A 23,152-nucleotide genomic window follows, 5' to 3' on the forward strand; every position below is an offset into this window, starting at 1 on the left:
TTGCCAAAAGTCTTCACTTATAGAAAGATTTATGGTACAAGTCTTTTGAACAGCAAATCCTTTAGAATATTTGAAATATGTATAAATTTAACTAAATGTGACTCACGCATGTTTTGTTTACAATAAAACACCATATTTTATACTGAAAGTTATACAAACTTGCTTCTTGGGTTTTTTACCTGATTTCTAAATTAGTTTCTTCTGTGATTTGGGTGTTAAACTGGATGCTTTCCTTAGTTCTATTGTTTTGCACTAAAATTCTATGATTCTGATAAATGTGTTTTAAAACCCCTTGTCAAACAGCCCCTTTATAATTCTGATTTTGGTAAATGTTCTAAAATCGCCCTCTTGTCTGCCAAGTCTTCACTTGATTTGAGAGTCAGTGTGGTTGACAGACTGTCCAATCAGAACAGCTGAGCTTCCGTCCTTGTTTGAACATTTATTTACTGCATGGCATTAAGCCAGTCATTTAACCTCTGAGCCTCAGCTCCTCATTAGTGAAGTGGATTGGGTACTTCTCATAGGATTTTTATGAAAATTTCAAAACAAGAGTGTTAGCATATAAACACGGTATAATAACAATGCTATTATTATTTGATTGTTCAGTAAAAAGTCCTGAGTTCACCTTCCCCCAAAATGAAAATGGTTGAAATTCTGTGATTAGAGAATCTTTAAGTGAGGAACCTAAGAGTTGATAAGACAAAACAGTAGTGGGGAACCAACCTATGAAATCTGTTATACAGGAAAAGCAAATAAGAAATACATTTTTATTCTGTAAAATAAAAATGGAATATTTATAAAGAAAATGGAATGTTAAATTGACTATGAACTATATTTTCTGCATTTGAAAATTAGAAATAATGGTTTCTTTGAAATTAATTTCCAAGTACTTACCCACCATCTTTGTTTTCCTTTATTGTTGTGATGGGTGGGGTACATTGTGGCATTTACACAGGTTCTTACAATGTAACAATGTATCATACATGAGTTCACCTCTTCAACAATTCTCCTTCACCTCCCTCCAACTCCTGTAGTAGTTTCATCAGGTATCGGTTTGCATTTATATACATGTGTACACATTTTATTGCACCGTATTCACCCTTCTACCCCCTTTCCCCAACACCTCCCCTCCCACAAGTGCCAGTCCTCCCCCGCTGGGCAGGACTTGTTCTGCCCTCCTGTTCTCCAATTGTGTAGAAAAAAAAGAGAAAAGGTAAAATGAAAAATATGACATTTTAGCTTGTTTGAGATAAAGGTAACTACACAAAGAGTTTCCTTTTGATATTTCCAACATATATATACACACATGGAAATATCAAAATATATATATTATATATAGGAAATATATATATTTTATATATTATATATAATATATATTATAAATAAAATACATATTATATATAAATATATATATTATAACCCCAATTGGTTTATCGCCTTTAATTTTCTTCATTGTACCTTAGTCCCTTTCTTATGGTAGTTTCAGTAGGTTTAAGATCTCTACATTCATTCTTGTAGAGAAAGTATATCAACCCTATTCAAGTTCTTAGTTTCCTTACCCCTCCCATGTGTGACCTTCCCTTAGTGTGACCAGTGTTCCACAATATTGCTGCATTTGTATTTGGTCTATCTTCCACATATGAGAGAGAACATGTGGCTTTTGGCGTTCTTAGCATGGCTAGCTTCACTTAAAATGATGTTCTCCAGTTCCATCCATTTACAAGCAAATACCCTTAAGAAAATCAAATTAATAAATGGAAGAGGGAGATAGGTTGCCACCAAGACCCATATTCCTTTCATGCAAAGAGGGGTTGCAAATGATCAGGATCTCCATGTAATAATTTTGCTTTGAGAATATGTGCTTGGTACTTATGAAAGTGCAAGTACTGAAGAAGAAACAGTTTTTGAGTATATACTGTGTGCTAGACATTGTTTATAACATTTCCTTGATAATAGAAATATTACATGATCACCATTCTTAAAAACCTGAGAAATACAGAAAAAACAGAAAGCAAAAGACAATACAGCAATTCACAACTTAGAGATAACCACAGTTAACATTTTGGTGTGTTGCTCTCCAAACTTTTTATTATGAACAGATTGGTTTCTGCAGTGACATGGCAAGGTCCACACAGTGCAAACAGTCTTGAGCACTGCTTTTCCCACTTAACATTATGCCCTACTCATTGTTCCAGCTAGGAGTGAAATAATAAAGTTTTTGGAAATTATAATTTGCCCTGTGTTATTTTTTTCACTGAGAGGCAAAGCTTGACTTAATTAAAGGGAAAGTCAAGTTATAGATTTTTATAGGACAAAGCAGAAAGGGAAAAGTGTAAGAGAGCTTGGAATAATAAAAAAAAAAGTTCTTAGACACTAGGCCCCAATGTGGCAGTTCTCTTGGAGGAGGCTTCCTAAAGACACAAGCAGCCCAATGTGGGAGAAAGACTTGAACTGAGTAGATGCCTTACTTCTGGCCTGTTTTGACTGTTTCCTGGAAGGCATTTCAAGTGGGCCTGAGTAGAGGTCAAACTAGAGGTTTGTCTTGGGTCTTGATTTGTTCTGGAATGAGCGAGTGCTTCTTCTCTGCTCCCAAGTATCATTTGGTCAACATGTTTACAAGGTATCTGTCTGGACCAGGTGTTCTGATATGAACAGTTAACGAAACTCACGTGGCCTCTGCTTCCATCTTTTATAATCCAGTGGGGAAGAAAACAGCAGGTGACTATTTGCTTGCTTGACTAAGCACAATGATGAGAAGCACCATAAAGAAAGGCAAAAGGTGTTGTGTGTGAATCTTGAGGCAGGCACTGGTGGGGAGTGGATGGCTAGGAAAAGCTTTTCTAGGGAACAGTTCTCAGCTGAGGTTTGAGAGAGGCATGAAATTTGTCCAGGAGAAGTTCACGTAAGGAGAAGACTCAGAGGGAGAAGAATGTATGAATTCCACAAGGAAGGAAGAAAGTAGTTTGGAGCTGTGGGGAAACTGAGAGGGACCAGGGTGGTTGAAGCATAATGATCCAGTTATTTCAGGTGATCCTTTGCAAATACCATAGTCTATCCTTTGGTTAAATATCCCAGTAGAATCTAATAAATGCCCACCAAGGTTAAAACATCCAAGTCTTACTGGCAATTGAAATTTAAATGGGCCTAGAAAAGGAAAAAAATCTTAATTGTCAGGGAAGGAAATACAAATAAATGAAAGCATCTTTGAAGACAAATGCGAGAGAGAGATTGAAGTAGAAATGGCTATGAACTCAAGGCAAATTCAAAGGGCAGGTTTTCTTTATTTTAATTTTCAGTGTTATTTAGAGGATAATATGAATGTAGTCATAAGTTTAATGCTCCCTCCTTGAAAAGGCTATTTTTATGCACGATTTTTTTTTATTCCAAGAACAGAAACAGCTAATGCTTGCATTTTGATTCGGAATGAATTGAAAACATTTTATTCACTAGTTTCACAAAAGTGCAGGAACCTCACTGAGGTTTCTGAATTAAATTAGCTTTCAGAACCATTTAAAGTTCTTCCATTCTATTAATTCAGCAGACAATCAAGTTGTTCACTTGTTGACTTTTATCCACATGCACTCAATCAAATCAACTATCAAAGAAAGATACCTATTAGTTGTTAATTTCATATGTTAGATAGGAATCCTAGAACTCCTGTTTATATCTGTGTGATAACCTCCTAATCTTTGCCACAGTCTTACTAACAGCAGCATTAACTAGTCTGCCATCTATCTTGATTAACAACACTGGGACTCTGAGAGAGGCACAGCATCTGATAAGCTGAGCAGTCCAAACTTCTAGCAATGTTTGGAGTCCTATGGAAAATGCGCTTCAATCACAATTCTTACAAACCCTGGAAGTTGTCTGTAAATCACAGTTTTGCAAATTATTATCTCAAGCAAATGAGAAGAGCTTGTTTTAGTGCAGGAGGTTTTTTTTTTTTTAATTAATATTCGGTAAAACTGAATGTCTTACAATGCTTTTACCCTGCTTTTTTGTGTCCTCTGGGTTTGCAATTGTAAAAATTGTTTTTGCCTTATGTTTAATTGCAAGTATACTATGAATCAGACAAAATTAGCACATATTTATTAACCTCTAAATATTAGACTAGCACTTACTAGGTGCATAGAAAATATAGAAAATGCAGCCCCACATACCATAAAGCTCCTTGGATTGGAAATTGCAGCAAATTTCTCATAAGTGGAATTATTTTAGTAAGATGGGGGAAGAGAAAGAGGGAGAGAGAGGGAGAGAGAGAGAGAGAGAGAGAGGAAAGAGAAAAACCTCCTTCCTCCCTCCTTCCCTCCTTCCTTTCTTTTTCTCTTCCTTCCTTCACAGTGAGGCTATGCTACCCAGGCTGGCCTCTAACTCCCAGGCTCAGGAGGTCATCCTGCTTCAGCCTCCTGAGAATCTGTGGCATATATATGTGTGTGCCACTGCACCCACCTTTGTAGATTATACTCACAAAGTTACTTTAGTGCAGTCATCACTCTGAAAATTCTTCATAGTTCACTTCCTCAATAAAGTTCAGACCCTTTAATTTTGTATTCTGGTCCTTTACAACTTGACAAAACTTTCTTTTCAGTTTTATTTCTTTCTCTCATACATCTTCAATATATTGTTCTTTACCCATATACTTGAATTCTACATTTCATGTCATTGCTTATTAAGTTCCTTCTGCCTCTAATTCCCTTCTTGTACATATCTGTTGGTTATCAAAATGATTTCCTTCCTTCCTTCCTTCCTTTAAATAAGGCACTCATTGTGTTCTGAAAGGGCACACAATACTGCTATCAAGGAGCTCAGAGCTCAGGAGAGATGGCTAATACATCAGTTGTTTCAAACAAATGTAGAAGCAGAGTGGAGACTATAATCCAGCTTTGTTTCAGAGGTAACATGAATCACAGGGGATTTGGGGGGAATGTTGCAACTGTGTTGAGTTATCTAGATAAAGGTAGCAGCTGAAGAAGGCTTGTCCAAACTTGGAGACAGCACGTGTACAGCATAGCTAAAAAACAAAAAGGAGGTGTTTGGTGAACCACCAGGCAGTAGGTATTGCGTGAGCTCAAGGCACAGTGGAAAGGTACAGCAGAAAATGAAATTAGAGAGTTAGGCAGACTTTTTGGGAGGGGCTGCTATATCTGCTTAAAACTTTTGAATTTGGATTGGGGGGTTGGACCATGAATGGATTTCAGCAAGCAAGTAACATAGCTAGATTTACATTTTAGGCAGACTAAGCAGTAAGCTATGTTGAGATGGATTTGAGGAAGAAAAGACCACAGCCAATGACAATAGATGCAAGATGTTAGCATAATCTGGGGGAACTGGGTACAGGAGAATTAGAAGGAGGAAAGCAAAAAAATACTTAGCCACTAGTAATGGTAATACCCTATTAATTGATGTTGGGGAGAAAGAAAAGAGTCAATGATGACTTCCAGATTTGTAGTTTGCATTCTGTCTGAATGGTGCTGCTATGAATTGAGATTAGAAAACAGATAAGAAATAAAGAAAGAGGAGAAAACATCAGAAACATACCATTCCTTGATTTTAACGTCCTTCTTTTCTTTGAGTTTCCAAAGCATTTGAGATTTTTTTTCTTGAAATGGTGAGGATGCAGTTCTTCTATGTTTCATATTCTTTACAATGCCCCAACTTGGTAAGATTAGAGGTAGTTTAGGGGGTCATATGTACTAGTTTATAGATTTCCTCTTGTGAGTTGAGGTACTGTCATATTAAGATCTCTTCTCCTTTCTATTGCCTTCAGGAGATGTGATTGGTAAATTGTGCCAAGGTTCCCTTACAAGTCCCTCTTGCTCCTAAATTCTCATCAGTAGTTGGAGAATTAAATTTGGGTATGGTTCTCCAGTGTGCATTTTGAGCATCAGACATATTATTAAAACCAGCTTTATGGGAGAACATTGTACTAGAATACTGGATCTTAGCCCAGTGAATTCTAAAGAGACCATGAACCTACTCAGCCTTGTTTCTTGTATGCATTGCTTCCTCAGTGCAACAGAGAGAATAAATTACCGGCAAGAGTAGAATTCAGGTACTCCTATGTTTCCCCTCCATCATAGCATTCCTTTATGGCACTTATGACTTTGTACCTTATATTTTTATATGTAGATAAATTACATATTTTAGTTATTTCTGCCTAACCCTTATCCTTTCTGCTATACTCTAGAGACTTTGATATTTTTTTTTCCTTCTTGGTGGCACTGGAGTTTGAACTCAGGACTTCATGCTTGCTTGCTAGGCAGACATTCTGCCACTTGAGCTGCTCCAACAGCCCTGAGACTGATATTTTTAATGGACTAAACATATTTTTTATTTTAATGAAATGCCAGATCCTTGTATGGATTGAAAGAGTATGTCAACTGGCACTATTCTAAGTTGAAGGTGGCAAAAATGAGGTATCAGAAATATAAATTGATAGTATTTTGTATGATGACTACAATTGCAACATGAAGTCTGGGTTGCAGACAAAACTAAGACTTGTGGCAGTATTATATCCACTTTATCCTAGCAATTAAGCAACTCATTCCATCCTTTGTAAATGTCCTATTATTATTATACCCTTTGCTCCATAGCAATGTAAATGGGTGTCCCTACAGTCATTTCAGTAGATACCATGAATTATGATATCTGGAGTCTATGCTTCAATATAAAGAAGGTGAGGTGTCATGTTTGCAACATTAATTTGGTAGGTAAGGGTGAAAAAGTTCAATTGCCTATGAAGAATATACAACATATTTCTTAGTTTTGAAATGTGTACTGAGGACCTGCAATGAGGAAATACCCTGCATTTTTCTCAGATGTCTTTTTTTTTCTGCCTAAGCGTACAATTAGCTTATTCTGAGCATCCTTATTACTTGGCTGATTGGTACATAAGTCATATCTTGGTACCCTTATTATTTTAATAATAATAATGTTCTTCCCAATGGCAAGGGACCTCCCTACAATAAGAGGGGCATTCACATGTTTCTGTGTGCATATTTGGTTTTATACAATCAGCTTATCATTTTGAACAAGATACAACTGGTTTCAGTTTCCTAAAGCAATGAATCACTGGTGCTACAAGGCTAAAACTGAGGCTAAGTCTCTTTACTCTGTAATGAACGTAACTGACTACCAACATGCTGGCTCACACCAACCAAATTGTTCTCTGTTTATACAAAGGAACTCTCCTTAAAATTGATGGGTTGGCTTATATTTTCCAGTTGTAATTTAATGAAGTTTTGTAACAGAAATATGTGCTAAGGTGATAACAAAGATTTGGAGATTCTCAAAGACATCATGTCACTTCAACTGCTTTTTGATAACTTCATTACTGTTGAATATTAGACAGGATTCCTATCCTCAAGGAGTTTACAATGTAGTTGAAGAGAATGTGAGAAGTTAAGGTACAGAGACTAAAAATACCAAAGTAGAGTACATGAGATGTGAAAAGTCAGTGATCCTAACTTCAGAATGAAGTTTAAATTTATCTTAATAAAATATTCCCTTGACTTTTTATGATTCTGTGAATGTCCCTGATTCCTGTTAAATGACTGAGAAATGGAGCCATTATGAGTATTTGGTCCACTTTGTAAGGCGTGGGTGATAACCTTTGAAAATTTAAGAGAGAAGGAGAGCTTTATCAATAAAGCTGGATGAAATGCATTATATTGTATCATGGCCATCAGAGTCCTATTTTTCTGGAATCACTCAAGTATGGCCACAGAGCCAAAGCTTGGTTATTGCTGGCTTGTTTTCTGCTCAAATGCTAACAATCATGGAAGGTAAAAAATATTATTGTAATATTTTTGATGTTGATTATGGTCTGTGTTTTCAATCTGAAAGCTGAATCTAGAAGTTTCTAACCTGTGATGAGTGCTTTTCACTAAATTGCATTTTTCAGATTTGTTGGCAAAAGCAATTTTTCTTAGGTGAAATCCAACATTTTAGTCTCTCTTTATCCTTTCTTGTGAACTGTTTTTACCCTCTTTATTTGCTCACTCAGTGAAAACTTTCAGCTTTGGGAGGACAGATATGTTACTTTTCTACTGCTTCTTTCCTGGAAAATAATATTAAGTGGGGTCTTTTTTCTTTTGCTTTAATTATTTAATTTGGCAAGTACTTTTAAATCTATTCTCCTATGTTGAGAAGGCAGGAACACTGTAAGCAATTAGGAAAACTTTATTTTATACCATCAGTAATTTTTCCCCTCCATTCATGTAAGTCTGCTAATAGTGAATATTGAATTTGGTCATACAAGCCTAAATAATTAATTTCCTTTAGAAAGACTGGAATTCATGGGATACTTCCTGAAGCCACATCAATATTACCTTTATATGTGTCATCTTCCCTAGGGTTTCTGCCACTCCTTGTTCTAAAAATTATTTACGCTTTGTCTTGTTATATTTTGCAGTGTTAAAAAAAAAAAGAAAACAAACAAAAACAAAATAAAACAAGATTTTCCCCCCATACCTGCTTCTCTGGACAGTATTTTGATAAATCAAAATTATGACAACCTTACTTTGAGAAATGTCTTTTTACACTCATCTTATTAATAATAATGAGCACAATAATGAGTTACAATAATTGTATTGAATGTTTAACCTTACAAAGTACTGAAAGAGCATTTCAAAGCTGACTCTCTAGATCTGATGAACACAGAGAGATTCTCTTGAACACAGCTCACTGTAAGGAGGGAATATTTTCATTGCAAGAAAGAGATGTGAAAGGAAGAAAATTAACATCTGTTTATCACATAATATGTGACAGGCGCTATGTGAGGTATTTTTCACAGCTATTTTATAACAACCTTATGAAGGAGGAATTAGTGTGGAGTTCTTATAAATGTAGTACAGATTTGATGTTCCTTCCCCAAAGATACAGAAATAGAAGGTAGACAGCTTGTGGCTCCAACCCAAGTCTTCCTGGTTACAGGTTCCATTTTCTTCCATGAGTAACACACCATCTAACACCATGGCAATATAAAACACAATGGACTATAGAGAAGAAAACTGGGTCTAAACCTATTTTATAACTATGGATTCATGGGAAATTTCAACTTCTGGGCCATTGTGTCTACTTTGTCAGGTGAGCATAAAATACCTCCCAAGATGATTGTGAGAATTAAATAAGGTCATCTATGCATGAATTATTTATAGAAAATTATATGTATTTATTTTTGTGCTAGGCATTCTGCTAAATATTTTTAATGTATTTATTAATTTAACTATTGTCAAAATTTTTTGGTTATTTTTATTCCCATTTTACATAAAGAACTGAGGCACAGATAGGCTAAAAAACTTGCCAAAGGTCATACAGTTAGCTAAGTTGCAAAACTAGAATTTGAATCCATGATATCAAGATTCAGAACACATGGTCGTAACTACCAGTATATGTTGTACAATAAAATGTAAGTAGTAGTGTGGTCATTTCAGACTTCAGAATGAATGTCAAAATGAAGCAAGAAAGTGGGTGTGGTCAGTATTAACATAGCTTTGGAGAGGTGAAACTGGAAATATTCAGCATCTTAAAATCTACAGTGTGCCATGGGAGGTATTTTAAAGAACATTGATCTACTTCACTCCATATCAGGATAGGACCAGGCAGTCTTTGTGGTTTTACTTTGACTCATGGATAATGCTAGAGTATCCACAGTAATCCCAAGGACACTCAGGTGCCTTGTGCCATGCCGTGGACAAAGAACTGAAAGGATCCTATCAAGGAAGCATTCTCTTAAGAGATAAAAGCCTAAGATATAAAAACATACCATAAACATAAAAAGATGGAGTTCCGCTTGGAGATTTATGTTAATAAAACCCAGAATTCAGGGTATGTGTTTGTGGCTTCTGTGTTTCCATTCCCAGCCCTGTTCTTATGGCTACTATAAACATCAGTGTTCTATACACACCCTTTTCTTCTGGGCTTGGATATAGTCTTTGAACAGTTCTCAACACTATTATGAACATCACTACAAATTTTCTCACTATACTTACTATATACTTTCTGCTTGATTTAGGTTTAGTTGGTATTTTTTCCCACCCAGTGTCTTAAGACAAAAGGAAACATTGTTGATTTGAAATCTTCATTCTAGTTTAATATAAGTATTTACAGGTATAAATTTCTCTATAAGCCCTGCTTTAACTGCATCCCCTAAGTTTTGATATGTCCTGCCTTCACTTTTATTTATGTCAGGGTATTTTCTAATTTCCATTTTTCATTTCTTCTTTATTCCATTGGTTGTGTATGATAATCACATATTTGTGTGCTCCTCAAAGTTCTTCACTATTGATTTCTAATTTCATTCCATTGTGATTAGAGAACATATTTGTATAATTTCTGTCTTTTAAATTGATTGAGATTTATTTTATGACTTAGCATATGGTCTATCCTAGAGAATGTTCTATGTGCATTCTATTAGTGTTCTGTTAAGCATTCTACAGATGCCTGTTAGGTCTTGTTGATTTATAACATCATCCAGGCCTTCTATTTCCTTACTAATCTTCAGCTTAGTTGTTCTATGCATTCCTGAAGATAGGATATCAAAGTTGCCAACTATTATTAGTGAGTTGTCTGTTTCTCCTGTAATTTTTGTCAGCTTTTGCTTCATACATTTTGTTGGTTCTCTGTTGTAAAACAGCTACTCTTTTCAGGCATTGTTCAAGACAGTGAACAAATGGCAATCAAAATGAAAAGCTTAAAGCTTACAGCATGATTCACAGACATGACCAAGTAAATGTATAAATGAAATATAATTTAGAAACTATAATAAATGTTAGCATTCTCTGCTAGTTTCTAAGTCATCCATAACAAGTGATTGAAGTTATTTTTTTAATTTATTTGTTTATGTTTCTGCCTCTTCTGACAGTCTGCAACACACCATAAATTCCTGTTTTCAATCCATTGAAAAGTGTATGGCACTGTGCTCAATAAACTTATTGAAAGAATGAAGGATGGAAATGAACAAGACATGATGAGAGCAAAAATAAGAGACTTAATTTGGTTTTCCTGGATCAAGGTAATCTCTTTGATAAGTTGTTAGAAGTTCTGATTTGAAGAATAAATAGAAATCAGGAGGAGACTTGGGTGAAAAGGGAAGGAGTAGGAATTCAAAGTTAAGGGAACTGAGAATGTGAGGACTATGAGGCAGAAAAGAACTTTTCACACTGAAAAGCCAGGTGTGAATAAGGAAAGAGTATTACAGATGAATTCATAACGACTAGTCATGATAAGCTTATTGTCTTGGTCTATATGTATTGCTATAACTAAATCCTACAGGCCTACTAATTTATTAAGAATAAAGATTATTCAGCTTATAGTTCTGAAGGCTGGTGAGTACTCTTTGTTGGAGATGCTCCAGAGTCCTAAGGTGGTACAGGAAATTACACGGTTAGACAGAAAGTCCTAGCTCATATCTCTCTTCCTTTTCTTATAAAGCCACTGTCTCATTGGATTGCGGTCCCACCCTTATGGCCTCATTTAACCTTAATTATCTCCGGAAGTTCCTACCTCCAAATACCCTAGTCGTATTAAACTTCCACCCTGCTAGTACCTCACAATAAAGACTAAAATTTAACATGAGTTTTGGTGGGGTTATTCAAACCATAGCACTAATAAACTGGGATAAGTGTGTGGATCAGAGTGAAAGCTAGAATGTTGGAATGAAGAGATCTTGAAGTTCAATGGCTTGAACAAGAAAAAAGTATATTTTTCTAACAGAGAGCAGCTGGGAAAACTAAGGGATCACTCCGTATTAAATCACCCAAATATCTAGGCTAATAGAAGTGTCCTGCTATTTTCAATACCTCCCAGATTTCTCCCCTTGTTGCTATATTTTGTTGGTGGAAGGGTAACAGAGCACGAACATCTCATGTTCAAAATCCTGGATGTAGAAATGGCATACATCCTCCCATTCATATTGATATAATCATTGGAATCTAATTATATGATTACACACAGGTCCTAGAGAAGCTATTATTCTTTTGTAGAGACATCCCTTGCCCAGCTACAACCCAGAGAAGAGTGGGAGAATGAGTTCTAGTAGCCAATTGACTGTTTCTATCTTAGTAAGGGTTTAGATTGGATTCAAACATAAAGAATATTTATTGCAGAGTTTTTAGCTAAGGAGATATCATCAGATTACTATTTTAAAATGACTTAAGATGGAAGGTAGAGAGCTTGAAAATTATTTTAATAGTTCAGACATTAGATAGTAGTAGTTTGAACTACAATGGTGTAATAGCAATGGAGAGAAGCAGGTAGCTGAGGTGTAATCTGCAAGTATAAATGCCTGTACTTGGAAAAGTATTGGAGGCATGGATCAAGGGATATAAAGGAGAGACAGATGAATGACTTCTCTGGATGGTGGTGCCATTGACTAAGATGAGAAGACTTGGAGAGAAGTAAGTCCTGTGAGAAGATCAAGGAGTCTGTTTTGTGTATCTCATGTTTGAGATGTTTATTTCCCTAGAACTAAAACTGAGTATGGAAAGAGTAGAATTACCTTTATAGTTACACATAGGCTAATTTGGGAGAATACCCATTTTGTTAGTCAGTTTTCCATAACTATAGCAAATACCTGAGATAGTAAACTGATAAAGAAGAGAAAGGGTTTACTTTGGCCTTGTTGGTTTGGGCTTGTGGCAGCACATCATGGTGGAGCAAAACTGCTTACTTCATTGGTTGGAGGTGAAAGAGAGAGAAAGGAAGAGACCAGGTTTCCCAAATAATCTAAGGACTTCTCATTAGGCCCTACCTTTTAAAGTTTCCACCACCTACTAATGGTGCCAAGGTGGGGATCAAGCCTTTAACACATAGGCTTTGGGGGAACATTTAAGACCCAAACTATTGTATCTGTACATGGTCCAATGGCTTAAGAATGGAAAATTATATTTTCCAAAGTATATTCAGAAGCATTCTCTTCTTCAATATTAGTGAGACACAACACATAAACTTTCTCAAACGTGCTGTACTGCTTCATTTCTTCTCAAGCATAGCCCTCCAACTGCTCTGTTCTCCCATCCCATCATTTGGCTTCCTCTCCCTCATCTTTCTAAACTCCACACATCTCAGAGAGCTTCTCCTGGCCACCCAGTCTATCTCGGAGGTTTTTCTTTGGCCTATATTGTAGTTTGTATATTTACACCACAGAGCTGATGAAAGTGAACTCTAACTGAACATGTGGTTCTTTTTTCTGTCCAACAGACTCAGCTTCCTGAAGCTGGCACCTGGCTCTATTCACTTCTAGATCCTGAGGCCTTAGCCTAATGTTTCCCAGAGAACAGATGCTCAGAAGTTAAGTGAATAAATCATTCTTGACCAACTCACTCTGTTGGTAGAAATAGTAACCATATATTTGAAAAAGAACTAGTTAAATTGAAAAACATAATTTACGGTACACAAACATATTCTAAGAGAAGAATATATGTTAACGTGATTAAGCTTCCTAATAACAGTGCTGAATTTGGTGGAAATATGGTGCTATTATGCAGATTCTGCATAATATTAAGAAGCAGAGAGCTGCTTGTGGCCATAGAGATATCTCCTGTGTATGCAAATGCTGATACATATGACAAATGTAGATGCACTCTTTTTTGAGAAAAAAACCCAACATTCTCACCCAATTTTTTCAATGCAGGTATAAGCATAAATAAAGATTTATGTGGAAATTGCAGATGGCTGAAAACAGAATGAATGTGCAAAAAATGTTAGGTGAAAACAACAACAAAAATTTATGCTAAAAGTTTGTCTCTGTGACCATCTTAGTACATGTAATATTTGTTTACCCTAGGCCCTGCAGCATCTCATATGCTTTATCTCATTTAATCCACCCAAAAGCTGTAGGAAGTAGGTAAGTAGTTAAGTTTAGTTTGTAATCTGAGTTTCTTATTGACTTTCATTGACTCTACTTAGGATTTCAGGGCAGATATATTTGCTAACATGCTAAGCCACAGTAAGCCTCAATGTAAATGTTATCCCACTTTATTTTTCCAGTGAATAAGTTGAACATTCCAGCATTCACTAAGTTGGACTGGTAGAATCTTTCAGTAAGGTTCAGTGCTATTCAATGAAATCCTTGTGATGGATACCTCAGTGTTCAATCTAATCTTTTTTTTTTTTTTTTTTAGCTTCCTTTTGTGTTTGTGGTTAGTAGAGAGATTGCAAAGAATCTTGAGAGTGAACAATTATGCATGGCCAAACCTTAAAAGTACTGAGAAAGTGCCATTTGCCATAAACCACATGCAAGGCAATTGGTTGAACCCAGTTTCAACTTGAAAGGTCCTTTGAAGAATTGCTGTGTGTTGTGGCTAGGATTAGGAAGCCCTGCAATTTTTGGTCTTAGTTTAAGAAAACTCAGAGGAAGACAGTTATAGCATTAATTGAGGGAACTATGTGTTCCAGTGGTCCCTTCTTCAATTCTGAGGACTTTAATGGATGAAAAGAAGAATAGTCTCATGTACTCTTCTTCTGAGTCTCTCTGGATTTTATCAGGAATTATTTTTTTGCCCCTTTTTGGAAAACCTTTTTCACAACAAGCCTTGCAGAGATGTCCCATACATATAATTGTTCTGGGATATTCTAAAACCAAACAGCTCTGAGAGTCACTCACTTTTGTAAAAGATCACTATATTAAGGAGATAAATATAGTCTTGAGTGTTTGCCATAAGTGATCTGGCCAATCTGACTGCATTTAATTACCATATTATAAAACATCAGTTGTGTAGGTTCAAATTTAGATACATGTGTTTTACAGGGCAAAGGATGGGTTTACACCAGGGGCTTTTTTCTCTCCTCAGTGTAACTATTTGTGTATCACTTAATGTAAAGCTTATGCTCGGAGATATTACAATATACTGGGATACTGTATTTTACTCAGTTTACATTCAGTTTCAGGATGCTCACATTCTATAAAATGTATTTCAAGACTCCCTAAAAAGACAAAATAGATACTCTTTAAGCAGCCTACAAGATGCAGATCTTTATCTCCTACAAAGGAAAGGAAACAAGAAAGCTGTAAATAATAAGTTCTGAATAGGAATGACATAAACTGCCTAATCAATGTCTTCCAGAACTGGCAAGTGACACCTCTTTGTTTTTTGCAAATAAAAACCTTCTTACCATCACAATATAAACCATTATCTCTGCAGGCAAGGTATATTTAGAAATGTACAAAATGTACATTTCCTGCCAGCTTCTAGATCAGTAGGTGGAGATCTAAAGTCATGCAAATATTACAGTAAATGCAGGCAACCAATTTCTAATTATTCCATATCAGCAGATTTGTGAGGAATATAATTTATTAAAAAAGAACAGTTTATGATCAGCAGACCTTGGTTATGACTGTTTAGGAATTCAGTGCATTTTGATCTAATCACAAAATCAAAATATTCATGAAACACAATGATATCTCCCCAAAGCAGCCGGGCAGCCATTAATTTTGAAATTCGGGTAATTTATTAACACTTATCTGAAGCTGTAAAAGCTTACCTCTGTGTTTGTAATACGGAGAAAAGTGAAAGCAGTTTTAAAACTGATTCCTAATGATTTATAATGGTTTGCTGTAATTTGAGCCAGAAATTCAATTAAAATGTATGTCTAGTTTTGTTTCAAGATCTTTAGTTAAAAATTCTATTAAAATTCTATTTCCTTCTTGCATTAAATGTATCTGTTATCTGCATATACAAGAAATATAAGAAAATTCTATCATTTATTCCCCAGTCTCCATAAATGCTTCTAAAAAGCATTCATTTTTATTTCATAATTCTGCTAAGGTAGCATTTGGAATTTATATACAGTCAGGGAAGAATTACTGTTTATGCCATTTTCTAAGTAAGGAAAGAAATCTAACACTGACTACGTTAGGGACATGTCAAGTGATATATGCCACTTTATCAAACTACGGGAAAACAAATAAAGTGAAACAGACATTTTTGACTCCAAATTATTAACCTAATGGGATGTCTTGAGGCATCTAAAATATTATAACATCCCAGAGAAAGAGTGAGCTGGGGTGTGGTGTAAAGAGGCAGAATGTTCAAATCCTCTGAAACAAATACAAACAGCTTAAAACTTTGAAACAATTGATCTAGGTATGTGATTCTTTAATGTTTTTTTAAAAACAATGAGCTATAATGGGTTAGTTGAAGTAGAAACTGATTGGGGGTTCTTGCTTTATTTCCCTCCTATTTTCTTAAACTACAATAAATCTTGCAGTTATCTAATTCAAACATTAAAACAGCTGGTTGCATCTTAACTTTTTTGCTACTAAAGTTTATGAGTGGAACCTGTCCACATATTGATACTTTGTGTCAATTTTTAAATATTCCTATCTCCTCAATAATATATATATTAGACACAAATATTATTTGTTTTTTACTGAGGTGATGGTAGCGGAAGCACAGCATTTCACAGAGCTGGTAAGTAGAAGGGTCAGGAAAGACTAATCTTTTCAATGTGATCACAAGGGGAGGGTGGAGGGAAGATGGGGGGCAACCATAAAGTTCAGAGTTGGAGTTTGACTTTAGGGAGCCAATATTGAGTTTGTAGAGTGTTCTGAGAAAGAAGATTTAGTTAACCAAAGCTGGAAGGCACTGGGAAGAAACAGAGTAACATCTTCCATGTATTTCTTCACTTGATAATTACCATGTTGGAATCCTGCTCATCTTCCCTCTCATGGTGAATTTGGACTGAAGCAGGGTGGAGACAGCTGAGTGTCCTGAAAAATGCCAGAACACAAACAGGGAAAACAGTAGAAAACTCAATCACTCTGAGCCACAGGAGGATAGAGAGAAAGAGAAAGTGGGAGAACACACAGAGAGAGCTCTCAAGCTAAGTTACAAAGCCATAGTCAGAGGGAAGTCTAACAAGAAAAGCCAAAGGAGGGAGGTGGGCCTGGGGCAATTCCCAAGCCAACGCGCTTTTAAGGCTCCCCTGAAGGTCCCTTGTGAGGATGAACTGGGATCTACAAAGGAACAGACACCAGGAAATCCTGGTTTTTATTTGGCCACTCCTTTAGCCAGAACCTCACTGAAATTTCACATTACTAATGTCCAGTGAGTTTCTATTTTGTTCTTCCAAGTTCTGACATCATTGGGAGATCTGTTCTCAACTCCATGTACCAGGGTTCCTGATAATGGTGTCATCAGAGTCTTGGCAGGGTTTGATCAGATGAGCCTTGTTGATCAATGACCAAATTCAGGGTGGATGTTATAGCTGCTGTGGACAACATTGATATAAGTAGATTCAGGGATGAAGTAGGTGGGGCAGTTACAATACAGATGAGTTGTATATTGGTGGAGGAATTTTCTAGGCTTAATCAATAAGCTTCATAAATCCATTTGCTAGGTAGACATGAGTTGAAAAATCTTGAATAAGATTTTCCAAAGCAGAGTTTAAAACTGGAGTCTGTGATCGGAGGGAGCAAGTGGGTATTAAAAGATCAGGACTTTAAATGAACCACAGTTGCCACAATGCTCTCACAGTTGAAGGAAGAAGTCAGTGATGCAGAGTGATAATGTAGACTTGGGGACATATTCAGAGAGCAGTGTTCTCTCCAGTTGGCTGGCAATTTTTTGACCCCAGAACCATTTCTTGTCATAGATAGGCCCAATTATCTCTATATACATTGTTAAAAGGTTTGAATAGGCTGGCTTGGCCAGCCAGAATGGCATTGTGACTTAACCATGGTGTCCAGATTCAGGAACTCCTGATCTTCATGGTAAGTTTATATAGTTGACTAACTTTCTAGGATAGATTTTTAAACATTCTATACATTTTGAAGACAGGCCTGAGAATCCCTAAATTTTGGGGAACATGAGTTCAGGTGCTAGACTAAGTACTCAATTATATTCTTCATGAAGGTTTGGGTTCCTTGTTAGGCAATATACTTCCTCTATCCTAGGCAGGAGAAAAAATTTGTAGTGAAGCTCTTGGAGACATAACCATTTCTCATTGTAGATTCTGATGTCAAGTACATGGTGTTTCTTGGAAAGTGGCTGAGTCACGAACCTCTAGCCATATTAAAAATGGATAGTTACCTCTAAGCAGAAACATTACTATAGCTCCCTCTGTAGGTTCCCTGTTATGGCCGTGTCAAGAGAGTGTAATAAGTGGAAATAGAGTAGGTGGAGCTTAGAGAGTAAGACAGCAGTTGTAGAAGAATTAAACAGAAAAGCAAAGCTTAGAATGGCTATGGACAACAGAGAATACTGTGAGATTACATTCGCTCCCCATTTCTTTCTCTCCTCCATGGCATAGATATTTAATGAAAATTCTTAGACCTGAAGCATAGGACTTCTCTGAGCATTTAGTTTTTTCATTTTTAATGAATGGTTTCTGTGAGTTAAATTTCTTCCTATAGACTTCTAACAAGGGTGATTTTTCTTCAAGGTAGATGGCATATGACTTTTCCCTAATGGTTATTTATAACAGAGTGTGGTTAATAAAAGGTTTGCTTAGCCAGGGTTACATTTCCAAAGATTGCATGGGCAAGAGAAAACCAGAAGACCTTGAAATAAAACTACTGATACTTATTGAATGTTTAAAGAAATGTCACATTGAAGAACTAGATGGGAGATTAGATCGTTTGATTCTATTTACAGAAGTCTAGTATTCATTAGGTGTTCTGAGGTTTGAGAAATGGCACAAGAACACTTAACAAACACAATGGAAATTATTTAGAGTTTTGAATCCAAGAATTGTGAAAGCATTTGTTAAAGTCAAAACAATTTATCCAGGATTAATTTTAAGAACAATAAGAAAATTCATCACTTTTAGTTCTGAAGAATTCCTATTTCTTTACCTTCACATTTCTTGAAAACATGCTTTGTAGTTAATGTTTTTACATCCTCCACATTGACTGTATATGATAATCTGATTTGTGTTCTCTTTAGTGAAAAAGCCTTAAGTTCTCTAATATTCTTAATTACTAAACTTTATGGCTTCTTTTAAGTATAATCATTCTTGATCATTATTTCTTCTTCTTCTTCTTCTTCTTCTTCTTCTTCTTCTTCTTCTTCTTCTTCTTCTTCTTCTTCTTCTTCTTCTTCTTCTTCTTCTTCTTCTTCTTCCTCTTTTCCTTTTCCTTTTCCTTCTCCTTCTCTTCCTCCTTCTTTTTTCCTTCTTTTTCCTCTTCCTCCTCCTTTTTCTTGGCAAGTGATCAACTACTTGAGTCACACCCCAGTCCTTTTGATTTTAGTTGTCTTTTCAGACAGCGTCTTGTTCTTTTGCCCAGGGCTGTCCTTAGACTGATCCACCTACCTCAGCTTCCTGTGTAGCTGGGGCCACAGGCATGTGCCACTACTTTTAGCCCTCTTAACTTTCTTCAAGGCATACTTCTAAGTGTATATTAATTATATGAAGGGGTTTCATTGTGATATTTCCATACATACACATAATGTACTTTGATCAAATTCACCCCCTCTATTTCTATTTCTTAATCTCATTCCCTTTCCCCTCCTTTACCAAATGACATAATTTCATTCTTTGTTGTTGACTCAGACCCCTTTGTGTGTATGTATCACACTTTCTTTATTCATTCATCAGTCGTTGGCACCTAGGCTGATCCCCTAGTTTAGCTATTGTGAATAATGTTGTTCTAAGCATATATGCATAGGTGTAGGTATTGTTTGTTTACTTACATTCCTTCAGAAATATGCCCAGGAGGGGTATAGCCAGATCCTATGGCAGTTCTATTTTTAGTTTTTTGAGGAATCTCCATGCTGATTTCTAGAGTGACTGTACAAAATCATCACCAATAGTGTGCAAGTGTTTTGTTCCCTTCATCCTTTTGTTTCTTGATGATAGTCATTCTGATTGAAGTGAGATGGAAGCTCAATGTGCATTTCCTTTATGGCTAAGGACATCACATATTTCTTCATGTATTTATTTACTTTAAGGCATATTGCTCTGTTAACCATCATCACTCACCACTTTTCAGTTTAATTAAACTCTCCTGTTTCTCCTTGCCCTTCTTTGCTTTCTTCCAGGACTATTTTGTAGCTTCCTACGATTCTGTCCTTTATTCATCTGCAGAGCCCAAGTCTCTTGTCCCTTGAGTTGGGCTTTTTTAGAGTGTCATTCTATCTCACTACGAGTGTCATTCTATCCCACTATAAGGGCAGGTGTCTTCTGTAGTATGTTGTTGCTGTTTTCTCCTCCAATGGGTAGCAGTCAGATGGGTGCTAAGTACTTATTAGTGTTCAGCAACTACTCTCAAAAAAGACTGACTATAAATCTCTTTGAGAATTTAATTGGAAATCACACTTTATGATTAGAACCAATTGTTCAGTCCACAAAATCAGTTTGGCAGAAGCCAAAGTAGACATGGGTTTATCTACATCATTTTAGCAAAATATATATAATTTTTTTTACCTCCAAAATACTTTGTTTCCCTATTTTTACTTTTTTTTAGTTTATTGATTTTCTTTTGCTATGTTTTGTCTGAATTTTAAAGTAATAAATGGTGTTGATGTTTCACCCATCCATCAATCCATCGATCCATCTATCCATACATCTATCCTTTCATTCATTTCTTCCTTCAACAATATTTTATTTTACACTTAATTCCTTAATGCAGCTGGAATTTTAAAATATGATGCCATGGGGAAATGTATTCTTTTCCTCAATATTTCTCAATCATTCTATCACCTTAAGAAAACAATTTTAAATAACCCTGTAATCTGTTACACATTTTATAGTATACTAAATTTTGATATATGTTCTTAGTTCTGTTTCTCATCTAAGAATTCTTTTCTATTACTTTATCTAGTCTTAGAACATTTTTTTAATCATTGTAACTTTGTAACATATTGCGCCACCTAGATGTGGGTACTGTGGTTTTAATGTTCCCTTCAACACTTGTTGAAATTTAATTGGCATCGTACTACGTAATAGTATTAAGAGGTGGGAACCATGAGAAGTGATCAGGCCTTACGGGCTTGGTCTTCATGAATAGATTAATGTCATTATCATCTTACATGGTTTATTTATCATGGGAGCGGCTCCTGATAAAGGGATGAGGTCAGCCTAATTTTTCCTCTCTCTGTCCCACGTACTTTCTTACCTTTCTGACTTTCCCTGTTTTATGATGCAGTTCAAAGGCCCACACCAGTTGCCAAGTGCCTTGCTTTGGTACTTCTCAGACTGCAGAACTGTGACCTTACTAAACTATTATTTATACATTGCCCATTCTCAGATATTCTGTAACAGCAGAAGAAAATGAACTGAAATAGAAGGCTGGTGTCTCTCTTTCTCCATTAAACTTTTTTTTTTTCTAAAATCTCTTTAGCTACATGCTATTGTTTATTTGTTACTTTGATAAATATGTGTTTATATTTCAGCTTTTCCCACAGAGAAATTTTCACTGGGACCAGTAGAAAGGATTTTGACAATGAATTGTGGGTGAAATAGAAGATTCTACCTAAGACTTTGAGCAAGTTATAATTTCTCTTTCTCTCTGCTGGAGATGGAACCCAGGGCTTTACACAAACTATGCAGTCACTCTACCATTGAACTACATTCTCACTCCAAGAGTTTGTCTTAATGTCACGTACTCATTTATAAAATGATAGGTTTCTTCTACACAAATTTTAAGCTTTTTTTCAAATCAGGCTTTTACTTATAGAGTTCTGACTGAGAAGTTGAAACCATTCATTCATATATTTATTTATTTTCTCAAAATGCTGAACATTTCTAGGAATCATGGAGGTAATGGTAGGAGGGATGGGGTTGTGAGAGGCAAGGAGGATAAAAATAAACATAAAGTATAATTCTCATCTTCAAGTAATTAAAAATATTATGTTTGTTTCTCTCTGCTACTAGACTATGAATTCTGGAAGGGTAGAGTATGTGCCTTGTTTTTTGTGCTTGCCAAATACTAAGTGTATGTAAAGATGATTTGTTGAATGAACAAACACTTCTGCATGCTGGAAGAACATTTTAAAGACAACAATTCTATAGATTTCTTTCTTCAACTGTTATTGTCTATGACCTATTCCTGTTTTAATCAGCCAACTCAGTTTTTGTCTTCTGTCTTATACTCTTGGGCCCAGTTCTAGCAGCTCAAGATGAAAAGTTGTGTATAAAATGGGATCAGTATATCCTAATACTTCCTGTAATGGGAATAGGAAGGAAGTCTTAACCCAACTATCAACCAAGATTCCCTATTTCCAATCTCCTTTCACTTTGTTCCAATCTCTGTTCACTCTTGACTTCATTTCTTCTAGTAAATTTTTTAAGTTGGTATTTATACTTGATATGTATGGTTTAATTAACAGCTTTTCCTAACTGACTCCAAAGCCCTGCCATTTTGGCTGCACTTATTCCAAGACTGGCTTGTGTAGAAATCTCTGCCCAGCCAAATGCCACCCTACATTCTAATCTTTACCAGTCCATTACTTATTTGGACCACCACTATCACCCCTGAAAGAAATTGACTATTCAGAATTACTGGTTAACTTCAGATAAACTTCCTACCTGATGAGATCATTGGAGTCTGTGGATTTTTTCTCCCTCATTTCTAAAAATTGTGGTTAGGAACACTTAACATAAAATTTACTATCCTAACCATTTTTAGGTGTTGTAGTTCAGTGATATTATGTACATCATGTTGTTGCAACCATTGCCAACATCTATGTCCAGAACTCTTCTGATCTTTCAAAACTGAAATTCTGTATCCATTAAACAATAAATTCATACTCTTCCCAGCTCCAGGACACCACCATTATACTTTCTGCTGTATAGATTTTTATTTTTCTACTTTAGGTAACTCCTTTGAGTGAGATCATATAGTATTTGCTTTTTGTGACTTCCTTATGTCCTCAATGGTTATAGCCAATGTCAGATTTTCTTTCTTTTTAAGGCTGAATAATGTTCAATTATATGTGTATTATACATTTTGCTTATCCATTTATTCATTCATCCAATGATGAACACCTACATTTCTTCCATGTTTTGACTAATGCCTCTATGAAATTGAGTGAACAAATATCTTTTTAAGAACTTTCTTACAATTATTTGGGTTAAATATCCAAATTAGAATTTGCACACTTCCTAGATCATATGGCAATTCTATTTTTAATTTCTTGAGAAGCTATCATACTCTTTCATAGTTACTGTACCATTTAAGTTCTCACAAATAGTAGGAATTTAACAGTTT

Source organism: Castor canadensis, chromosome 3, assembly GCF_047511655.1.
Source record: "Castor canadensis chromosome 3, mCasCan1.hap1v2, whole genome shotgun sequence".
In the NCBI taxonomy this organism is placed as follows: domain Eukaryota; kingdom Metazoa; phylum Chordata; class Mammalia; order Rodentia; family Castoridae; genus Castor; species Castor canadensis.